Genomic DNA, 18059 nt, shown 5'->3' with positions numbered 1-18059 from the left:
TTTTTTTTAGCAACGGTGCACGCTAAAAACCTCTAGCACAGCTTAACAAAAAGGTGGGGTGAGTTTCTCTGTGGTAAGTTTCAAGTTTATTTAAAATGTCTTATACCACCTAATCAGACTTCTAGGCGGTGTACAATTTTAGTAAAAAACATATATTGACAATAATACAAATTTAAAATTAATAGACATCTTTAGGGGTAGTTAATACATCCAAGGACGCTTTAACTAAGGACAAACAGGGACACAATGAAAAAAGGTTGGAACTACAATATTATAGAAAAGAAGAGAACATTTAAGGAAAGTACACTGGGAAGGGTTCCTGCGATGGAGAACATTATGTTTTACCCTTACAAGGACACTTAGGGATCCTTTTACAAAGCCGTGGTAGCAGCTTTAACGCACGTGAATTTTCAACACGCGCTAACCCCTGCGCTAGCTAAAAAAATGACCGCCGGCTAGCGCGTCTGGCGGTTTAGCGCGCGCTTATTATGTGCGTTCAACCGATACCGCGGCTTCGTAAAAGGAGCCCTTAGGTTTCAAAGGCATCGACAAATAAAAATGTTTGTAAGTTTGTTTTAAATCGATTCAAAGGAGATTCCACACGTAAATAGTTAGGAATATTATTCCAAAGGGAGGGAGCGAGCAGTTACTGTAAAAATACTCGACCTCATTGTGTTAATAAGTTTGAGGGATGAAACCGAGAGCAGATTCTGAGTCATGGAGCGAAGAGTTCTTGAGGAGTTATGGGGGATAAGGAGTCTGTCTATAAATTCGGGCTGATTATTTTGACGAGTTTTAAAAGTTAGTAGCAAAATTTTGTAGTTTGTTCTGTGTTCTACTGGAAGCCAAGGTGCTTTGTACAATAAGGGAGAAACATGGTCGAATTTTCTTGCATTAAATATGATTTTTACAGCGGTATTTTGAACATTCTGAAGGCGTCATTTCTTTTTTGTTGTTGTTGTTGTTATGCCCTTGTAAAGTGCATTGCAATAATCAATGCAGGAGATCACTAATGAGTGAATCAGGATGTTCAAAGAGGACGACTCAAGTAATTCGGAGAGAGATCTGATCATTCTTAGACGATAGAAACCGTGTTTGACTACTGTGCTAATGCGAAGGTGATGGGTGAATTTGCTGTCCAAGGTGACTCCAAGCAATTTTAATGGAGGAAACGATTTTGATGGAAAGAGATTTGAATTTGAGTGGGGCCTGAATAGATAGTCCCTCTTTGAAGGGAAATATCATTAATTTGGATTTTTCAATGTTGAGGGACAACATGTTGGAATCTAACCAGAATTTAATTTTTTCCAATTTTTGGTTTATGATGGTTATCTCATCTGAATTGTTTAAGTCTATAGGATGTATTAATTGAACATCGTCCGCGTAAGCGAACACCGAATGACCTAGAGTTAGCAGAGGGGTCATCATCTTTCAGACAATGTATCAAACAATACAAAGGAAAAAAAAAAAAAACAACTCACAACAAACCCATGGGCAAACTATAGAAACAGAAAAAGAAAGTGGGAAAGGGACACTGGTCAGACCACTGTGTGAACAAATGTGTTTATTTAAAATGATAGAATTTCATTTAAAATTTGCACATGTATACATATAAATAAAACAAAACATGGCAGGCATGTAAAGTCCTTGGTAACAAGAGCATATACTGGATCCCAAAGTCCTTTGTAATAGAGCAGGGGTGTCCAATGTCGGTCCTCGAGGGCCGCAATCCAGTCGGGTTTTCAGGATTTCCCCAATGAATATGCATGAGATCTATTTGCATGCACTGCTTTCATTGTATGCTAATAGATCTCATACATTTTCATTGGGGAAATCCTGAAAACCCGACTGGATTGCGGCCCTCGAGGACCGACATTGGACACCCCTGTAATAGAGCATATATGGGACCCCAACACGGTCCGTGTTTCGGCCACAGGGGCCTTCCTCAGGGGTATAAAAGTAGCCCAGTAGATGGCGCCAAATGATAAAAATCACCCAATCAAACCAAACTGTGTTGACTTGCAGAGAGGCACGCTAAGGTACCTGCCAGCTAGTACAATGTAGGAAATACAACTGCCATACCGGAAAAACATTGCGGTTCCAGACTATCAGACCCTGTTGGGATCCAGTATATGCTCTATTTCAAAGGACTTTGGGGGTCCAGTATATGCTCTATTACCAAGGACTTTACATGCCTGCCATTGTGTGAATTTTAACTGAAATTCTTTTTTTTTTTTTTTTTAATTTCTTTATTAAACTAAACTAAACTAAACCTTAGGTTTGTATACCGCGCCATCGCCACAAGCATAGAGCTTGACACGGTTTACAGGGTTAGGTTGAAAAGGAGCTACAATGAAGGGTTATAGGAAAGGAGCTAGGAAGATAAAGAGGGACAGGGAACCGAAAAGCGGGAGGTGTTAGATATTTGAAAAGAGCCAAGTTTTCAGGTGTTTGCGGAAGGATTGGATTTTTATTAATTTTCTAAACTTCAATTATGCAATACATAAAATGTAACATATAATAATACAATAAAAGCACATTCAACTTACAAGTATTCATAACCAACCATTTTCTCCCACCCACCCAATAATTATTCAATAAAACAAAAAACATAGATTATCGCACAAAACCTTACCCTGTTCTAAGTAATGATACCCTCCCATCCACCCCAAATGCAAATACCCAAAGAACAAATTAAGACAAAAATAATCCCCTCCTTCCCTAGATGTGTAAGAAACCAAACAAAAACTGACTCCTAAACAAAGACCTACTATAGTGAAGAAATGCAAGATGTCAATGAAATTCTATAATTTAAATAAACACATTTGTTCGCACAGTGGTCTGGCCAGCGTCCCTTCCCCACTTCCTTTTTTTGTCATCATCTTTCAGAGCCATCTAACACAAGGCCACTCATGTATCTATGACAACAAAGAGTATGCGGAACATTTTCTCCATCGCATGTGACCCAAGTATTACTAACAGCCCAGAACATGAAGATCAGGATGCCTGGCGAGAGCATATTCTATAAAGGAGAGTAGGCCTGTGGCCTTTGAAGCCGTGAAAGTATATGCAGAAAATGGCTACACGAGCATCATCAACCAAAGTTTTGTTGTCAGTAGAACCACTGAAGGATACAACAATGGGACAAGGCCTGTTTTATCAGTGTTAGCAATGTTTGGAAAGGTGGAAGTATACAATAACAGACCATTAGGGTTGTCCAGAAAATCCTAAAGTTGGAAAAACTGTGCAAATTTAAGTTTCTCTCATGAATTTGATTGTGCTTGATCAAAGCTACTGATTACATAAAGCTCCATTTTTCTTAAAATTTGCTATTATTTTTGCTTAATGGAGCAAATCTCTATAGCTATAATGTTTGTTTTCACACTCAAAAATGATACATTGATTAAAAAGACATTTTATGCTAAAAGATCTAGCAGTAGTTTATTAAATTAACCTTCAATATCTGTATTTTATTATGGAAAATAACAGAAATTTAACATACTTCACTAATAGTTAAACACGTACACTTTGGTATAGTCATCTACCAATGCTGCTGGACCTGAAGGGGAAGGGAAAGGTCCTACTGGACCTGGAGGAGAAGGGAGAGGTGCTGCTGGACCTGGAGGGGAAAGGGAGGGAAGAGACAGATGTTGCTGTTCCTGAAGGGGAAGGGAAGGAAGAGGAGAGGTGCTGCTGGGCCTGGGGGAAGGGAAGGAAAAGGTGCTATAGGACTTGGAGGAGAAGGAGAGGGAAGTGAGGGGTGCTGCTGGACCTGGAGGGAAAGAGAAGGGAAGGGAGAGGAGAGGAGGTGCTGCTGGACATGGGTGTGGGGGGGAGAGAGGAAAAGGTGCTACTGTAACTGAAGGAGAATGGGAGGGAAGGGAGAAGTGTTGCTGGACCTGGAGGGTAAGGAAAGGGAGAGGAGAGGTACTGCTGGACCTGTGGGGGGGGGGGGAAGAGAGATAGAGAGAGGTGCTGCTAGATCTAGGGGGGGAGGTGGAAGAGAAGGGAAAAGTGCTACTTGACCTGTGGGGAGATAGATAAAGGTGCTGTTGGACTGGGAATAGAGGAGAGAGAGGTGTTGCTGGACTGGGAGTGGAGAAGGGAGAAGGAGAGGTGCTTCTGGACTTGGGTGGAAGGGGGAGGTGAGAGGAGAGGGAGAGGTACTGCTGAACTGTGGATAATGGAGAGAGAAGGAGATGTGCTGCTGGGCTTAAAGTGGAAGAGGGAAAGGTGGATCGGAGGAAGTGGGGGGGGGGTGCCCTGGATAGGGAAGTAGAAATGTGGACCGCAGTGTGAGAGCAAGGAATTCAGAGGAAGACATGCAATGCAAGCCACAGGGTGGTAGGTGTGGGTAGAAAAGAACAGAGAGGTGATGCACAGAGAAGAGATGCAAGGCATGGAGGGAAGGTAGGGATAGAGACACAGAGAGGGAATGCAGGGTGGAGATAGCATGGGGGACACAGAAGGGCAAGAGCGAAAACAATCTGAGCTTGTCTTCCAGTACACACTAGTCTTCTTGCAACTCAAGGCAGGAAGAGATGCCATAAACTCTTAACACCTGACAGCAACAGAGTCGGCTTCAGACATCTCCCCGTAATGACATCACTGTTTTCTGTTTCCATAAGCAGCGTTGCACATTGCAAAAAAGTATTCCAGCGAGAACACGTATATTAACTTAACACAGCTAGCAACTAATGATTAATAAAAATAATATTTTTCCTTCAAGCAACTAAAGTGTTATATAGGGCTCTCCAATTTCTTCATTTCCCATCCCAGAAGGCTAAGAATCGGCCAGCAGAAGACATAAATAATGTGCCGCTGTTGGAACGGTTTCAGCTGGAATCTGAAAGTTTCTATAGGAAAAATATCTTCCCCCTCATTAAAGCTGAAATCTTTTTTTTTTCATAGGCTCATATATCAAATTACCTTACTGAGTACGCTTTACTTCTGTAACTTAGCATGCAAACACTCCGCTACAGCAATTTTGTTTTAAATGATTAGCTGGACTTCGGTCGTGGACACCTCTAGCCAGCTGAGATCACCATTTCCTCTTCGCACTTTGGAATCCAATGTAGTCTTTCAAACACAGCCTTGAAGATTTCTTTCAGAAGATTAAAAAAAAAAAAAGTGTGCGTGATGCCACTTTACACACTCAGCACTAAAAAGTCTGGAGGTAATATTCAGTCTGCAACGGTAAGCGGCTTCTAAAATCCATTTCCAGCTCAGGTTGGCCTAACCCTGGACATCGGGATATGTGCACCAACCCAGTAGTTAACCAGGCACCAACCAATGTTCAGAATGGGGACTGGTTAACTCAGCACATAACGCTACGACAAGACTTTTTTCTAATCTAACTTCATGCATTTACTTAGCTGGCTAGCAGATCGAATATCACAGCTAACTAGCTAAATGCTGGCTCTGCCCAAGCTTCACCCAGGCTCCAACCCCCAGACCACCTCTAGCTTAGTCAGGGGCCGCTGAAAAGCTCTCAGACCAGTCCACAAAGTTGGGGCAGTCTCCATCGAGGGCTATACACTTAGGCCTAGATTCTCGAATGATTTTTCTAGGCACAGGTAGGTGTCTCTAATCCGTGAAAAACACCATCCAAATGGTGTTTTTAACCGAGATTTGAAGCGCATACCGGCGCCTAGAAAATTGATACTGGAATCGTGTAGGCGCTTTAGGTTGCTGAACGCAAAAGTAGGCGTGGCCAATGCCAGAAATGGCATTAGGCAGTCCAAAGCACCTACGTAAGCATGATTCAACATGAAGATAGGCATTGGAAACGTAGGTCCAGAAAACCCTGGCCTACATATCCGGCACCTATCTTTCCTATTGGCGTGATTACAGAAATGGCACCAATGCATTGACACACAATTAGTAGCCAGTTCTTTAACGGTGCCAGCAATTATCCACCTTCTTAGATCCGAGCTTCCCTAAACTGGCTCTGCGCATATGTGAGAGCTGGTTTCTAAGCAAACGATCAGATGGGATTACGACTGCCCTCCACAAAACTCATTTACATGGGAAGCCATTTGAACAAATCGATCACCGTTTAGAAATTGGCCAAAAAAAAATCAGCCCACAGCAAACCACATGGTCTCAACGACCACTTTTAGTGTAACTAGCTCTAAATTCTATATTTTCTGCTAGAAAATCAGCATAGAATAAAAATACACATCTCTCAATTCTATAAACCACGCCTAAAGATACTGAATACATGTAAAGGCCGGCCCCATGACTAAAATTTAGGTATGACCATTTACCTCAACAAAAACCTGGTGCAAATGCTCGTGTCTAAATTCTGCATGGATCAGTGCGTGTAAATTTTAGGAATGACCGTGACTTGCCCATGCCCTCCCATGGTTACACCCCCTTTTGAGATCCATTAGAATTTAGTTGCACCACTTTATTAAATATGCTTAGAAAGTTGTGTGCATAAATGCTAGTGGCCAATTATCAGCACCAATTGACTTGTTAAACAATTATATTGCACATGCAACTTTACTCACCATATGCAAAATCCAGGGATACGTGTTAAATTGGGCACACAAGCTTATAGACTAAGAGGGTATATGTTTTTTTATCAAACTGTGGATGAACTATACAACTTTTAAATAAAATAATTCAGATAACTGCAATTCAACAAATCAGTGCATATAAATGTCTACCTAAAGATGTAGTGGTGAAATTTAAACTTACCTGTTAAGTTCCTTTCCTTGAGTCATGTCATAAAAAGTTCAGACAAGTGGGCTATGTCCCACTGCCAGCAGAAGAAACAGAACTCGGAGCTGATTTAACAAAAAAACAAAACAAAAATCCACAACCTCAGAGCTGACTTCACTTCCTTTATGGAGAGCTGGTACTGCCTTCAGCGGTTCAGCATCTTATTTCACAACTAAGACAACTAAAAACAATAGTTATGATTTGGGTTTTCAAAATTTCACTTCATTGGCATTAACTCAGGAAATAATGATTCTATGCCAAGGATATAACTAATCCAACTACATTCAGAGGGTGGAACAACATACGCACCGCCATCCTTCTGAATTTAAGCCAAGCAAAAAAAGGCACAGAGTGGGATTCCAAGAGTGGGTTGGCATCCAACTTTAATGAGAAACCCGACATGGGCCGCGTTTCAACGGTGCACCTGCATCAGTGATGCTGCTAAAAATCTAGGGCATTGGGTGAATTGTCTCTCTTTCTCAAGACATAAAGAAGCTGGCGAGTTCTCATATTTAGATGCCATTTTATAGAACTGCCCCGTAGCTCTTTACTAGGTCTTATCTTTAAGAGTGATCTTAGCTGCCATGTTTTATAATAATTGCAGGCAGTTAAGTAATTTCGTGGGCAGCCCCAAGAAGCACTACTACTTATCAATTATACAGTATAGCACTGAAAGGCGTATGCAGAGCTGTACATTTTAACATTTATAGATGGTCCCTGCTCAGAAGAGCTTACAATCCAACTTGGACAGACAGACATTACTTACAAATGAACCTCAATTCATTAATAGATTACTCATTCCATATAGCACTTCACGCTCATTAAGATCCACTGATCAAAAACTTCTAACAGTTCCATCATTAAAAGTTATTGGAACTCGTCGCACTGACATTTTTTCCGTTATAGCCCCACAATTATGGAACAGTTTACCCCAGTATCTTAGAATAGAAAGCAATCTGAAACAGTTTAAAAGTAGCTTAAAGAGTTTTCTTTTTAAAGATGCGTTTGATGTGTAAATTTTATTAAGGATTTTTATAAAAATTTTTACATTTTTTATCTTTTTATTCCCCTGTGATTTCCCCTACCTGGTGCATTTTTCATTTATGTTCTCTTTAATATATACGATTGTAGTTCTACCCTTTCTTTCCCCATGTGTCTGTTAGTTAGTTTGTCTGACTTTATGATAATGTATTAAATTTATGTATACGTTTATAATTACTCTGTTGTACCTATTTTTTATCTGTAAATCGCTTAGCAATTTAAATTAAGCGAGTCAACAAGTTAAAAATAAACTTGAAACTTGAAACTACAAGACATATAGGATTGGGAATGTAGAACCCAAGGTGAGAGGGAGTTAGAAGTTGAAAGCACTCTCAAAGAGGTGGGCTTTTAATTGGGCCTTGAACACTGCCAGAGATAGAGCCTTACCCTAGGGATTCGGGTAGCTTGTTCCAAGCATACAGTGCAGCAAGGCAGAAGGGATGGCAGTTGAAGAGAAGGGCACAGATAAGAGGGACTTACCAGCTGAGCAGAGCTCAAGGGGGGGGGAGGGTCACAGGGGGAGATAAGTGAAGAGAAGTAGTAAAGGGCAGCTGAGTGAGTGCATTTGTAGGTCTGTAAAAGGAGCTTGAATTGTTTTCAGAAATGGATAGGAAGCCAATGAAGTGACTTTAGGAGAGGGGTAACGCGAGTAAAGTGGTTCTCCCTGAATATGAGTCATGCAGCCGAATTCTGGACGAATTGGAGGGGAGCGAGATGGCTAAGTGGAAGGCCTGAGAGTAGTCTAAGCATGAGGTGATGAGGGCGTAGAGGAGATGATAGTCAAAGAGAAAGGCGGTTTCACATGTTTTAGGACAAACTCTTAAAAAGGCATGAATCTGCCTGATCACATAACAAGCTCCAAAAGCCCTGTTGACTATATAAGATCTTGCAAAAAAAAGTATAGAATCAATACCGTAATCACTCCCAGATTTCTCATCTTAAATAGCAATTGAAGGTTAAGTCCTCCCAATGTAAATATTTCCAAAAGAAAGCACACTAGTTCTTCCCCAGCTCGTCGCACAGTAGTCTTTCCAGGATTTTATTTGCAACAAGCTTGACGGTATCCATTCTTCGAGACCATTCAATACACTGAGCTGGAAAGCAGCCCACTGCCAGATTAGTCTCAATAGAAATAAACAATATAGGAGAGATGATTTACCTCTTTCTGCCAGATCTGCGATACCAGATCATAAACAAAGAAAATAAACGACACTAGGGTTAACCACATACTTTTCCTACAGTTAAAAGGGGTGATCCTGGGGATGCGTTTAGGAAGGGAAATAAAAATTCGTGCAGAATAGAAGTTTCAAATCTCCAAGCATACCCCCCCATAGAAAAAAGAAGGGAAAAATATTGGGACTTGTTTGTATTCTGCCTTTTTGTAGTTTTACATATAGGTATTTCAAGCATTCTCCCTATCTGTCCCAGTGGGCTCACAATTTGTCTAATGTGCCTGGGACAGTGGAGGATTAAGTGACTTGGTCACAGGGAGCAGCATGGAGTTTGAACCCACAACCTCTGGGTGCTGAGGCTCTAGATCTAACCACTGCACCACACTCTCCTCCAATACAATATCAGAAGTGAGCCAAGTATAGAACATTGAAGCCTTTGTGACATCACTGATGAGGCTGGCTCTTAGGCATTGGTGGAATGAGACATTATGACATCAGGGAAAGGGATTGGGATTTGTATACTGCCTTTTTGTAGTTATACAACCACACTCAAAGCGGTTTACATACAGGTACTTCAAACATTTCCCAAGCTATCCCAGTGGGCTCACAATTTATCTAAAGTACCTGGGGCAGTGGAGGATTAAGTGACTTGCTCAGAGTCACAGGGAGTAGTGCGGGGTTTGAACTTACAACTTTAGGATGCCGAGACTGTAGCGCTAACCAGAACGCCACACTCTCCTACATATTTGTACTAATACTGTGTTTCCCAAGTCAGACCTGGAGTACCATCTTGCCAGTCAGGTTTGCAGGATATCCTCAAAGAGCATGCGTGAACAGATTTGCATACACTCCGTCCATTATATGCAAATCACTTTCATGCATATTCATTGTGGATATCCTGAAATCCTGACTGGCAAGATGGTATTCAAACACAACTCGTATGTGGATAACACTATTTACCGAAATACGAGCAAGTTTTCATTTAGGCGCTATCCACTAATTTTCAGTGGCAAGTAATCGGTTAAGTGCTGCTGAAAATTAGCAGATAGCTAGGAACAAGTGATTTAACCAGTCCGTTGCCATTTCTGCTCAGCTAAATCATTTTCAATATTAACCGTAATAATAAATTCTCCCTTAATCCCTCAAGTCAAACCCTGGCCAAAAATAAGCATGTTTGAAGATCTACACCTGTCTGTGAGCTGATGCAAAACCTTTCCCAAAAGTTTTCCAATGGAAATGTAATAATCCCTTCCTCAAACGGTGAACATAAGAATTGCCGCTGCTGGGTCAGACCAGTGGTCCATCGTGCCCAGCAGTCCGCTCACGCGGCGGCCCCAAGGTCAAAGACCAGTGCTCTAAATGAGTCCAGCCTCACCTGCTTACGTTCCAGTTTAGCAGGAACTTCTCCAACTTTGTCTTGAATCCCTGGAGGATGTTTTCCCCTATAACAGCCTCCAGAAGAGTGTTCCAGTTCTCTACCACTCTCTGGGTGAAGAAGAACTTTCTTACGTTCGTAAGGAATCTATCCCCTTTCAACTTTAGAGAGTGCCCTCTCGTTCTCCCTACCTTGGAGAGGGTGAACAATCTGTCTATCTGCTAAAAGTATATTCCCTTCAGTATTTTGAATGTTTCGATCATGTCCCCTCTCAGTCTCCTCTTTTCTAGGGAGAAGAGGCCCAGTTTCTCCAATCTCTCACTGTACGGCAACTTCTCCAGCCCCTTAACCATTTTAGTCGCTTTTCTCTGGACCCTTTTGAGTAGTACCATGTCCTTCTTCATGTGTAGCGACCAGTGCTGGACGCAGTACTCCAGATAAGGGCGCACCATGGCTGGCATGATAACCTCCTCTGAACTGTTCGTGATCCCCTTCTTAATCATTCCTAGCATTCTGTTCGCCCTTTTCGCCACCACCGCACATTGCTCAGACGGCTTCATCGACTTGACTTAACCAGAAATAAGGATAATTGACTCTTCAAAGAAAAATTGCTGATGTCATTCTTCTTCTGCTCCCAAATAAGCTAGATTGTTTTATTTTCTCTCTTTGATCAAGTCCACTTTCTACATATCATTACCATGGTCTCACTGTACACATCAGGGCTATGTCCAATTCTCTCCATCCCCAGTGGGATCCAGTCATGGCCAACATGGATAATCAGAAGAAGCTTCCTCCAGCTTTCAACACCAATAAGGCCTCAGGAATGAAGCAGAGAACAGAGCAGGTTGTAGCATACTGCTTTGTAACAGAATTAATGGCATAGATCAGGGGTAGGGAACTCCGGTCCTCAAGGGCCGTAATCCAGTCGGGTTTTCAGGATTTCCCCAATGAATATGCATTGAAAGCAGTGCATGCAAATAGATCTCATGCATATTCATTGGGGAAATCCTGAAAACCCAACTGGATTACGGCCCTCGAGGACTGGAGTTCCCTACCCCTGGCATACATAGATACAAAAAATTTTAATAAATTATATATATATATATGTATAAATAATTATTTATACATATATATAAAAAAAAAAATATATATATATATATATATTAAAATGTATTGTATATTATATTATTTAACATATATTTTATATATTATATATTTATTATATATTATATATGTATAATTATTTATATAATATTTATAAAATTTATATATATAGATAGATATAAAATTATAAATATATATAAAAAAATTTTAATTTAATTTTTTTTTTTAGTGTGGCAGCTTGAAGGCTGAGTTAGCATTTCTAATCACCTTCAGGTACAAAGCACAGATGTGAAGTTTATCATCAATTTTCATGCAGCCATGAAGCTAATATTTGTTTGGTTCCTACAGAAACTTTTTGATCAATGTTGCCTCCATTTCTTTTAATCTACCCCTTTTATCAGGTTTAAATATCCAGAGAGGTTTAATTAGAAACACCTGCCTCATACATATCAACTGCCACGTTCCATTAGTTTCTTGTGGAAAAGTACAAATTAATAAACAACATCCGTGCTATACATCTGCCTTGAACATATTAGCCCTTAAATGAGAAAATAACTACATTGTGTGCCCTCTGACCTGGGCAGTCGCTGAAGAGGAAACTTCAGGTATTGTCCTAAACCTTCAAAAAATGTTTGAAATGCTCACAATTACTCTTGTGCCAAATCAATTTAAATTTACATCATTTTGATCTCTGTGCAGGGACTGAAGAAGAGTCGTTGTTAATTAATTAATTTAATTTTCTATAGTGTTCTGCCAGGTGAGCTCAAAACGGTTTACATGAATTTATTCGGGTCTGTCTTGGTGGGCTCAAAATCTATCTAATGCAATGGGTTTGGAACCCACAACCTCAGAGTGCTGAAGCTGTGCCAGTTTAGATCTACCAGAAACCGCAACCTATTTGCATACCCGAAAATCGCAGGCTGCAGATATTGAACCTTCAAGTTTCAAGCTGGTAGACAGCAAACTTGTCTAGGCTACTTCATTGATGTCGCTAGGTTGACCTACAGCGTCTTCCGGAAAGAATTAAAGACCACTTTGTTTAAGAAATTCATGTCCTAGCCAGACTCTCTCCCCACGACCAAAGCTACCACACCTCACCCCGAATTCTTTCTTCCTCATTAGAGGTACCCTATATTCTCCGTCTGCTACAATGTCCTCTTCACAATTGTACCCAGCTACTCCCTGGGGTCCGAGCATTTTCAATGTAATATAATGTAATCCAATGTATATTTTTCTTCTAACCAACTTGCACCTTGTAATCACTGACCGTTCAGTGACCTCTTATCTAGTTATACACTGTAATTCGCTGACTGTACAGCTTTTCTTCATTGTGAACCACCCAGAAGTCACAAGATTGTGGCAGTATAGAAAAAATAAAGTTATTATTATTATTATTATTAGAAATCAAAATGCAGTAGAAGTGAGCCAAGTACAAGACAATCAAGCCATTGTGACATCACTGATGAGGTTGGCTCTTAGGCATTGGTGGAATGAGGCATTGTGATGTCACAATACCAGCTCTGATGATCAGAGGCTGGAACTTTTCACACTATTCAATTTTCTATTTCTATAGTGTTCTCCCAGGGGAGCTCAGAACAGTTTACATGAATTTATTCAGGTACTCAAGCAGTTTTCCCCTGTCTGTCCCAGCAGGCAGTGGAGTATTAAGCGACAAGGAGCAGCGTTGGGTTTGAACCCACAACCTCAGGGCGCTAAGGCTGTAGCTTTAATCACTGCACCACTCTAGAAAGCAAACCAAGTACAAGACAATCAAGCCATTGTGACATCATTGATGAGGTTGGCTCTTAGGCATTGGTGGAATGAGGCATTGTGATGTCACAATACCAGCTCTGGTGATCAGAGGCTGAAACTTTTCACACTATTCAATTTTCTATTTCTACAGTGTTCTCCCAGGGGAGCTCAGAACAGTTTACATGCATTTATTCAGGTACTCAAGCATTTTCCCCTGTCTGTCCCAGCAGGCAGTGGAGTATTAAGCGACTTGCCCAGGGTCACAAGGAGCAGCGTTGGGTTTGAACCCACCACCTCAGAGTGTTGAGGCTATAGCTCTAACCACCGCGCCACACTCTCCTCCAATACAATACCAGAAGTGAGCCAAGTATAAAACAATGAAGTCATTGTGACATCATTAATGAGGCTGGCACTTAAGCATTGGTGGAATGGGGCATTATGACATCAGGGGAAGTGATTGAAACTTGTATACCGCCTTTTTGTAGTTTTACAACCACACTCAAAGCAGTTTACATACAGGTACTTCAAGCATTTTCCCCCGTCTGTCCCAGTGGGCTCACAGTCTATCCAACGTATCTGAGGCAGTGGAGGCTTAAGTGACTTGCCTAGGGTCACAAGGAGCAGCATGGAGTTTGAACCCACTACCTCAGAGAACCGAGGCTGTAGCTCTAACCACTATGCCACTACACCAGGGGTCTCAAAGTACCTCCTTGAGGGCCGCAATCCAGGCGGGTTTTCAGGATTTCCCCCAATGACTATGCATGAGATCTATGTGCCTGCACTGCTTTCAATGCCTATTCATTGGGGAAATCCTGAAAACCCGACTGGATTGCGGCCCTCAAGGAGGGACTTTGAGATCCCTGCACTACACCATCTACTGTTACATGGCCACACAGCAAGCATTAAACTTCCAGATCGGCACTGGTAGGAAGGCGGGCAGAGCTTGAAACAGCAACTGAAAATGTACAATGCAACACTCCCCTTGCATTTTCCAGGACCTAGGAAAAGTATGGGTTTGATAATCAGTAAACAAAACGCAAACGAATCCTCCTGGCCATCATAATGTTTACAATCTGTCTGATCCCTTGCTTCCTTTGTCTGCCTTTGATTTATTCCACAGTCAGGATTATTGCAACCTCTCGGAATATCTCCTTTGCTCTGCATGTCAAATACAGTTTTACTATGCTATAAAACGCTTCCCTTGCCATTCACTTTCTCTTATATTCAGTTGCTTTGCTGTCTAAATAGAGGTCAAGCCATTGTTTGGAATTATCCCCCTCTTTTACGAACACATAGCGCGGGTTTTAGCGCTGGCAGCAACTGCTCCGACGCTAAAACCGATGCTATGCATTTGTAAAAGATGGGATATATTTTTCAATTTCAATTGTGTGAAATGTGTTTGTTTGTTTATGATGCAACTTAAAGTTTTAAAATAACAAGTTAACCACCACTTTTATGAAGCCGCGTTAAAACTTTTTTTTTTTTTTTTTTTTTTTTTAAATCACTGACCATGGCACTAAAAGTTCCAACATTCATAGAATTCTTATGAGCATCGGAGCTAATACCATGATAAAAAAAAGCCTAACGAAGCTTCATAAAAGGGGGCCTAAATGTTATACAATTAATTCCAAAAACAGATTGATGTGATGCTTAATCCCTAAATTGTTAAATTCATGATCATTTTTAGCTGTGAAAAAGTTAAACTATTTATTTATTTTGCATGATTAATTTTTCAAACAGCAACCAGGGGCAGATGTTATCATCTCTCTCATTTCTCTCTATAGACAATACTTTAAAAAGAAGCTATATTTACATATGTGTATTATTAATTATTTTTTTTAAATTATACATTTCTAAATCATCCTACAAAATCTTAAACCTAACATAGTAAATCACGAGTATAAACCTGAAATGATTTTCCAATAAAATTGAAAACCTGCTCTCTCAATCAATAGATGTATTGTTCTCTCAATATGAGAAAGTCAATTCATTTTATATCAGAACTGAACTTCTTATGGGAATAACGCCACCAGATTGCTAGTCAACATTGTTTATGGTATTACTTTATTTTTAAAAATTCCCTTAAGTATACGCTAGAATAGATGACATGTACATTGTGTATGCAAGAGTCTGTCAATGTTACAAGCATCTGTGTGCGTAAGGATACAACCTCCCAGACAAGCATCATTCTTTGATGTGATAGGTCCTTGAAAACTAATGGCAAGCTAATTTTAGTTTTATATTTTTATATGGTACAATCCCTGAATTCTTTAAGACAGTTCTTCAACCGCCAGTTTGCAAAAATTTCCTGCCGATCCGTGCATGGCCGGCAAGATCGATGTGTAAAAATTTCCTGCCGGTTCGTTCAAGGCCAGTGAGATCAGGGCTTCCTCCCCTTCTCTCAATATTTGCCTGTAGCATCAGCACAGCGCTTCACTTCAGCAGCCTTGGGGCTTTTGATGAGTCGCGGGCTGCCTCTGATGATGCAACCTCCTCTTTCCTCAGAGGCAAGCGCGACCCATCAAAAGCCCCAAGGCTGCCGAAGTGAATCGCTGTGCTGACGCTACTGCAGGCAAGTACTGAGAGCTGCTCTTCCCCTGTTCCTCTTTATAGTTTTGGTTGATTAATCATGTTTTTTTCAGAAGTAGAATATTGGTTGTACCTATTTTGTTAGGTTGCTGTCCTCTTTTTCTTTGTACTTTTTACTTCTATAATTTGACTGTTTTATTTTGTTAATAAAATCAATAAAATTTTAAGTGGATAATATATCAGATTTGAAATACATATCCTGCTAGAGCTGGTGTTAAATATAACTGGGGACTGCAAAACCCAGGCAGTGCTTCTTTAGCTTCCAGCTGGCTTAGGGTTCTCTGTGACCAGGGGGCACTCCCCCAACACTATTGCTGTCATGTGTGACTGCGGTATACTGTTAGCATGATATTTCTGTATAGCATTCTGTAATAATTTGGCGTATTCAGTTTTCTTGATAGTAGAGGGGATATATGTGAAGGGAAGGGGAGACAGGGGTTTTGTTGATCTTTGCTCTGTATTATTTGTATTTATAAAATGACAATTATACAGAATATTGTTTCTTTTTATACTTTAATAAAATACGTTCAATATAAAATCATAACTATTTGAGGCCTGTGTGGATGGGATCAGATGGTTTGCGTGGACCAAGCTCGCAGGGACAGGGTTTTTTATTTCAGTCTTAATAGTTTGCTGGTCCACAAAATAATTATTTTATTTCCGCCGGTCCATAGGTGTAAAAAGGTTGAAGAACACTGCTTTAAGAGTTTGATGTCCGAGTATCAACCATTAAGATCATTGCGCTCCGAAAGTTCCGCATTGCTGAAAACGAAGGCTAATCCTAAATATGTGGAAGTGAATGCCATCACTTTCACATGTGCAGGAGATAAGTTGTGGAATAGCCTTGTTGGCCAAATTCAAAAATGTAGAGACAGGAAGTCATTCAGGAAAATGTTAAAAACACAGCCATTTGTAGATGCATTTCCTTGAGTAACTGACCTTATGTAAAGATTGAATCTGTCTGTTTTTTGGTCTTATCTTGTTCTGATTTTATAATATTTTATGTATGTAATTTTTTTGTAAACCGTTTTGGGGAAAAAAAAAAAAAACGGTATAGAAATTTTAAAAATAAATAAAATTAAAAATTTTTATGCAGTAGTTATCTTAACTTGAGCAACAAATCAGTGAAGGCTTTGTTACCGTTTGGATCTTCTTATCTCTGCGAACTTGGATTTTTCAGCTCTGACAAAAATTAAATTAAAAAAAAAAAAAAAAAAAAAGAGAATGACTGCAGATGGTGGAGGATGAAATGTGTGTTTGCGTTTTGAGTGAATTTGCACTCAAAAACAAATCCATCACATAGAACAGAATTCTAATCTGTCTACTTTACTCCCCTCCTTTTTTTTTTTTTTTTCCAAACCGCAAAAGTGTTTTTTAGCGTCGGCTGGCTACGCTGAATGTTCCATGCTGCCCCAACGCTCATATAAAGTTCCTATGAGCATTGGAAGCAGTACAGAGAATTCAGCGTGCCGGCTGACGCTAAAACTTGCTTTCACGGTTTAGTTTCACTGTTGTTACAATTACTCATACATAGCTTAAAGAACTTTAAATAAATAACTTTCAAATTTAATTTTTTGTTGGTTTTGCAATTATATAATTTCAATGATAATAATGCCATGAAAAACATTTGCTCCACGTAGTGTGCCAGAGCTAAAAAAAAGTTTGAGACACTCTGCTCTACACTATCTCACAGGCTTTCACAGTGATAGGTATTTGCATCAGTGTTTGTTCAGATCAGAGCTTTGCAGTTGCAGGGTACAGGTTTTGTGCAACCACAGTTACCAAACTAGGACAGACCAAAAGGTCCATCAAGCCCAATATCCCGCTTCCAACCGTGGTCAACCCAGGTCACAAGTACCTAGCAAGATCCCAAGTAGCAAAACAGAATTTATGCTGCTTATCCTAGGAATAGGCAGTGGATTTCCCCCAGGCCATCTCAATAATGGACTATGCACTTCTCTTTTAGGAAATTATCCAAACCTTTCTTAAATCCTGCTAAGCTAACCACTTTCGCTACATTCTTCGGAAACGAATTTCAGAGTTTAATTACCCCATTGAATGAAAAAAATTTTCCCTGGTGTGTTTTAAATCTACTACTTAGTAGCTTCATCACATGTCCCTTAGTCCTAGTATTTTTGGAAAGAGTGAACAAGCGTTTCACATCTACCCTTTCCACCCCACTCAGCATTTTATACACTGTTAACATATCCCCCCCTCAGCCATCTCTTCTCCAAGCTGAAGAGCCCCAGCCGCTTTAGCCTTTCCTCATAGGGAAACCATCTCATTCCTTTTATCAT

The 18059-nt window shown here is 40.3% G+C and overlaps 1 protein-coding gene and 1 long non-coding RNA gene across 3 annotated transcripts in view; one reads left to right on the top strand and one right to left on the bottom strand.

The window, feature by feature from the left end:
• LOC117346747 overlaps positions 1-16553 on the top strand; it is a 70969-nt gene extending 54416 nt beyond the window's left edge. The window contains exon 4 of the long non-coding RNA XR_004536657.1: positions 16437-16553. This is a non-coding gene — a long non-coding RNA (uncharacterized LOC117346747). The remainder of the gene's footprint in view (positions 1-16436) is intronic.
• GLIS1 (GLIS family zinc finger 1) overlaps positions 1-18059 on the bottom strand; it is a 243432-nt gene that overhangs the window by 217980 nt on the left and 7393 nt on the right. The window lies entirely within an intron of this gene.

Source organism: Geotrypetes seraphini, chromosome 12, assembly GCF_902459505.1.
Source record: "Geotrypetes seraphini chromosome 12, aGeoSer1.1, whole genome shotgun sequence".
In the NCBI taxonomy this organism is placed as follows: Eukaryota; Metazoa; Chordata; class Amphibia; order Gymnophiona; family Dermophiidae; genus Geotrypetes; species Geotrypetes seraphini.
This window is presented reverse-complemented; position numbering and strand designations above follow the sequence as displayed.